The sequence below is a fragment of the Nilaparvata lugens genome, chromosome 2 (genome assembly GCF_014356525.2).
Source record: "Nilaparvata lugens isolate BPH chromosome 2, ASM1435652v1, whole genome shotgun sequence".
In the NCBI taxonomy this organism is placed as follows: Eukaryota; Metazoa; Arthropoda; class Insecta; order Hemiptera; family Delphacidae; genus Nilaparvata; species Nilaparvata lugens.
The window spans coordinates 16,077,295-16,083,705 of NC_052505.1; positions in this window are offsets into that span (position 1 = coordinate 16,077,295).

The window sequence follows — 6,411 nt, forward strand, 5'->3', positions numbered from 1 at the left end:
CAAAATTTGGGAATGGATTAGTTTTGGGCTTAGCCTGTTGTTCGTTCCTAATCATATTTATATGATTTGTGATTGTATCTACGAATAAATAAATAGATATGGCACAGCTCATTGTTGTTACAGGAGCTTCAATCCAGATTGAATTAGACAAATGAATTGAACTCGTTCAAGACATACAGGGAAACCAATTCTGATGACATGCGAGAGCGTAGCGTGGTTACTAGATCCACTTGAAGCATCTGTTCGAATGTCATGCCGGTGCCAGTTTCATATTATGGTCATGCACTTTCAACGCCCCCGAAGAGAAAGAGTGAGAGAGATAGAGAAAGGGGGTGATGAGAGAAGGAGGAACAGGTAGAGAGTGATGGGATGAGGAGGAGGAACGTGTGCGGTGACCGATTATAATAAGGAACGAACACGAGAAGAATAAGGAGGAGGCGGAGGATGATGAGGAGAAGGTGGCAGGGTAGCAAGGACATCGCGGAATTCAAAGGCATAGCCGGGAGGGCATAATAAAGAAGACAGCCGGACGATGTTTTCGGATTAGATAGCGCGGTGGCGGCATGAGGCATCAGAAGGCTGAACGAGGTGAGGCGAGGTGAGGCGTGGTAAGGCAAGGAGCAATGGCCTTGGCGGCGACTCAGGACCCGCTCAAAGGAGCGGTTGCCGCGCCGACGGCCATACAGTGCCGCAACAACAAAAAGAAAGAGAGACGCTGCTGCCGCTGTCGCAACAAAAAGAGAAAGACGACGCCACAACCTGAAGCTGAACCCAACCTGGCTCCAGTGGTCCAAGCCGACAGACAAAAACTGGAACGCCTTTCTTTTCGCTGCTGCAGAGCCTACTTGGTTCAAGACCAGAGAATGTAATATTCTGAGTTCAAGACGCTGCCGTGTCAACCGCAGCTGGATTACCACGTATCAGTGAACGTGTCCGGTACAGTGAAGATATTATCCCCTTGAGTTCTAATGGGACCATTCACACTCAGCCCGGCAGAGTTAGTATGAATAGTCTCATTAGAGCTCATGAGAATAGTACTAGCGAAGCTTAGTTTCCCTCTCTAGATAATGATATTTATTTTTTTTTAATAAATACCTTTATTGAATGTAATTTCATCGCAATTTACAAGTAATCTTAGTTTTACTCTCTAGATTCAATTTAATTCAATTCAATTTATTTATTCACACACACACACTCATAAGATACATCAATATGAGAAAAAAAATTAACTACATCAATAAAAAAACATTACAGTATAAAATAAATAACATAAATATGAGAACACATTACAATATTAGAAGGCAATTTATACATGTTATGTGGTGAAGAAGGGTAGAGGATCAAAAGTTCTTCCAACTATGGCTATCCATGTCATAGGAAAGCTTTTGATCCTTGGAATTTTTGGAAAGGATTGGGAAAGGGATGTGATAGAGCACAAGTAGGGGAAGTGAGCGCACTAATCAGAAAAGTTCTCTGTTAACTTATTATAGTTCTCAAAGGTAGAAGTAGTTAATTTTGATCCAAGCATTGATATCTGTTTTTACTTTTTTTGTTATCTTGGCACAGCTAATAATTAGTTCAGGAATTTTATTTATAATTGAAATGAGTATAATTAAAATATTTATAATGAATTATATTTATAATAATAAAAATTAGATTATGATGTATATATTTAAAAAATACCTTTATTGAATGTAATTTCATCACAATTTACAAATCGACAATAATCACGTCGGCATGATTAGACTCCATGGCAAAGTGCCGTCAGGAGGAGTTGACATGCTGTTATTTTTTCTTCTTCGATGGCCCTACAGCCCAAATCGAGCACTGGCCTCCTTAATCCTGCCTCACCAACCATCTCGATCCCTTGCCTCCGCCCTCCAATTTCTAACATGAAGTATATCTCTTCCATCCTTTGAGACTCTATCCATCCATCTCAGCCTAGATCTTTTTACTATCTATTATTATAGAACATTGTTCTGATAAACAAATGATTGATTGATTGATTCTCACGGTGACAATACGTTCACTGTTGCATAGTATACTGATTTCATAATGATATTCGATTCGATATCATGTATTCATATATATAATATATTCATGATATTCGATATCAGTATATCATACTCATATCAGTATATCACAGAATAGGTACAGAATGGAAACTGTCAATAAAACGCCTATCGAACCAATGCTTTTTACATGGCGCAAATACTAGACATGACACGTGCGTGACCTTGAGAAGTTCCAATCCTGGTCTTCTGATTGATTGGACCTTCCAATTGAAGGTACAGGAAATCTACAAACTTGAGGCTATCATACACAATCACAGTTTCAAAATTGAAAACCTCTGTCTGATAAGATAGCAAGAGTTGAGGAGTTTCCTGAATTCCACGCATTCCTACAATATTCACAGAAGAATTGGATGCAAAGAACATTTTCAATAAACCTATATCAGAGACGAATAATCTAGGTATGATACGGTATCTTTACTCTATGTCTTTATTCTACGAAATATCCCCTCTGTAGAATCAAGAATTACTGTATAAGTTGCATAACAGTCATCGATCTATCTTTACTTGTGAGTTTCAAAATCTACCACGTCACAGACCTGTACAGTGATTATTATTGCACTGAAAGAGAAGTATTGCTGTGTATGAGCACTTGACATTTCTCTCAAAATTATTTCACGTCTGATGCTTTCTTTCAAGCTCTCTTCATTACCGAGATTGACGTTAAGGGTCAAGGGGTGGAGGAGGAGGACCAGAATGAGGAGAAGGAGGAGGAGGTGGACTTGTTAGTTGTTACCAGCAGAATCACGATGTTTTTGAAAAGAGCTGTGCTGAGTATTGTGCCTCAAGGGACCCCAACTCAAAAAATGGGGTTCATACCGTTCATATTGCTTACTGCCGCAGCTGTTCCAGTTGTTATTGTTTATTGTCGATAAAATATCACGGGGTTATTCATTTATTATGAATGAAAGCTCAGATCAAATTACAATCAGAAACTACAGACCAAACTACGTAAAAAGTAAATTCGTATGGCTTTTGTTGGTGGGGAGTTACCAAACTACGTGGAAAAACATCACGGTATCATTCACCCATTACAATTCCCGGCATACATGAAAAATACGTAACAAATACCTGGTCCCGGTACGATAATAAATTTCAGAGGAGAGAATGTAATTCAAATGCAAATATGCAAACACAATCCAGGTAAAAACAACAGGCATTTACCCAAAACTGTAATACTCTATACTTTAGGCTATGCATTCTATACTCTCTACTCTTTGATGAGGTCACGTACCTAGAAGAGACTAAAGAAAAAACTGTTGGGAGACTTGTGGGTGATGCAGGAGATCGATAGATGATACAGAAGAAGATCATTCATTTTTCATTTATTTACGATACAAATAAAACTGCTGTTATATATATAACATTGGTAGATAAAATAATAAGGTAGCTGGATCTCTCTGGATCAAAACACAACTTGATGTAAAAACCATGAAAATCGAATGGAATCTATAACAATGTTTGATCATGTGAGAACCATATTTGGTATTTGTATAAAGAAACTAAATTGAAGATTGAATAGCCTTGGAGTTTTAACAGACCAATATCATCAAGTTATTGCTAATATTATATCTCATTATTAGTCATTGACTAATATCATCCAAGACTCATATTGATAAGGTTTTGGAATTTTACATACAATTCAGTATGATGAGATTTGCCATTGCTCACAATACAGAAAGAGCCCCAACTATATTATAAAATAATATACTATAAAACTGAACTATAATACTGTACTATAATATAAAATAGTACATGAATTTTATATTTGGTATGTGTTATAATAAATTAATCCAATATAGTTTATCCCGGTTAGCTTGGTTCTTTTGTATCTCTATCTCGATCTCCATCTACATGAATAAAGAAATCTGAAATCTAATCATTGTAGTTCAAGTATTCTATTAACATGTTCTCTTTCAAAATAATAAAACATAGGCTCCATGGGCACTGCTCAACTGGAATACATAGAGGACGAATAATTCCAATTCACTTTCAAACTTGTGACCTCGAGAGAGAGAGAAAGAGAGGATGAGAGAGAAGTGATAATAAAAAATGTGTTGTTCAACATAGCCTAATTGTTGTGATCACGTGACCCTGACTTGACACCCTGAATGCAGTGCAGTAGCAGCACCACAACGTCAATTAAGATGGAAAAAGTTATTCATCCTCATTAGATGTGAAAAGGCAAGCGCGGAATGCACTCACACATCGGCGGATGCGCGTCACTGCGCGTACCGACTGCTAATTGACTATAACCTTGGCGGCGTGGCTTTGGCGAATTTGCATTCCAAATCATTAAAGGCTTCGATCGGGACACAACCAAGATATAAAGCATCCTTCCCCGACATACATTACCTGAACTTTCTTGTTTGTTGTAGCTTTTAATTAGAAACCAAAAAAAGGATGCACACAAAAAACTAATTAACATTTCGGAATCTCTAGCTCAGCTCCCAGTCTGCCTCTATCTAAAGAAAATGTCTTTTCTCAAGGTATCATAATTCTGTACACGCTACATTGTGATCAATACAAAAATGTTGGAGAAATAATTCAATTCCAGGTGTATGAGTAATCAATAAAATATGGCAAAATTAATTATTTTTGAGAAATTAGTTTTGCTTGCCTTTAGCTTAGCCTAGCCTGAGCCCTGATACATGAAATAAGCACATTGAAAGCACTGTTTTTAAGAAAGGAAGCACATTGGAATAAGAAGAAAATCTTATCAATCTAGGAAAACGTTTTAATATTTCCGTTATCTAAATTTTTGAGAGGAAAAGCACAAGGTTACCTTATTTTTCATCTCCCTATCATATTCATACACAGCGAATTCACGCTAACAATACTGGAAGGTGCAATCAGTGGACAACGGGCTCGTGGAAGACGTCGGCTACAATATTTGAAGCAGATAACCCGGGATCTTGGGGTCCAGAGCTATACCCAACTAAAACAGCTGGCTCTGGACAGACAAAGATGAAAAGCTGCCAACCAATCGGACGATTGAAGCAGAAGAAGAAGATCATATTCATAATGTACTTATTGTATAAATGAATGAAATGAATAATAATGATATTTAGGAAGATATTTCAACATTTTACAGTTGTTGGTAACTGTAGAGGTTTTCCATTGTATTGTACATGGAATCGGCTGATATACTCGATCAGTTTTCAAACCAACAAACAGAAATCAAACTGAGGATTCTTTATTGAAATCATTTTCTCTAGAAATGGAATAACTGTAACCAATTTATATCAGGAGCGATATTCACTGCCAGAATGTGGAAAGACGATTAGTTTATTAGAACCCTACTTCTATGATCCGAAAATCCCATTTTGGCTTAAATTGGAGCTAGCCGGCGATGCATACAGTTTGGTCGCCTCGTTATTTGGAATGGAATTCCGTATGCCGGCAGAGTGTTGACTATCTATCGCCTTCTCGTTTGATTCCTGCCCTGCCCTTCCACCCTGACAAACCCCCCCCCCCACACAAACAGCACGGCCACACAAGTCGCTGACTTGAACAAGCAACGAGCTCACAGCACTAGCATAATATAACACAACCCAACACCCTCTCAGGCCACAGAAACAGGCCGTTATCTCGTGTGCTATGTTGGCTGGATGCTGCTGTCACTTCACTTGCTCTGCTTCTAGGAATCACACCCACTGCTCTGTGTCAATCCTCTCCACCCCTCCCCCCCACTCACTCGACAACACAGACGATTCTACCACACAAATCACTACAAGAATTAAACTTGATAACCACATCATGATATTAGCCTATACATGGCAAAACATACTAAATAAATTAATTTCATTGTTCTTCCTATAGTCATCATCCTGAAGTGAGGTCATCATCCAGGGAGTCATCTCCCTGAAGTGATAAGGTTTATGAAGTGAAGATGATGACTATAGGAAGATACAAAATTACTTCTGACTTGGAGGAATATGCGGCGCAGAGAAATGGAGGGAGATCAGCCAATTACAGCGATTAATAGAGTCATAGGTAGAAGCGCAGTTGCCAATTTGTCAGTTGTCTGACTGCTTCCAGACAGGAAACTTAGCATGTGTATCATGAGCACATGAATAGTCCACTAGAAGTTGGAGAACGCTGGCCGCTTCAAAACGGCAACATCGCGCCTCTGTATCCCTCCCGCTGTATGCTTTCACTGATGCGCATGTCCATCCCAAGTAAGAAGTAATTTTGTACAGAATATAGTTGGAAGGTACAATCATAGAGAAACGAATACTCTATTCGTTTGCATCTGGTACAATGGTCCTATATTGCAAGAGTGACCTGAATGTTGATCCTATATCTCGGGTTGCCGATACATTGTAGAATCACAGTC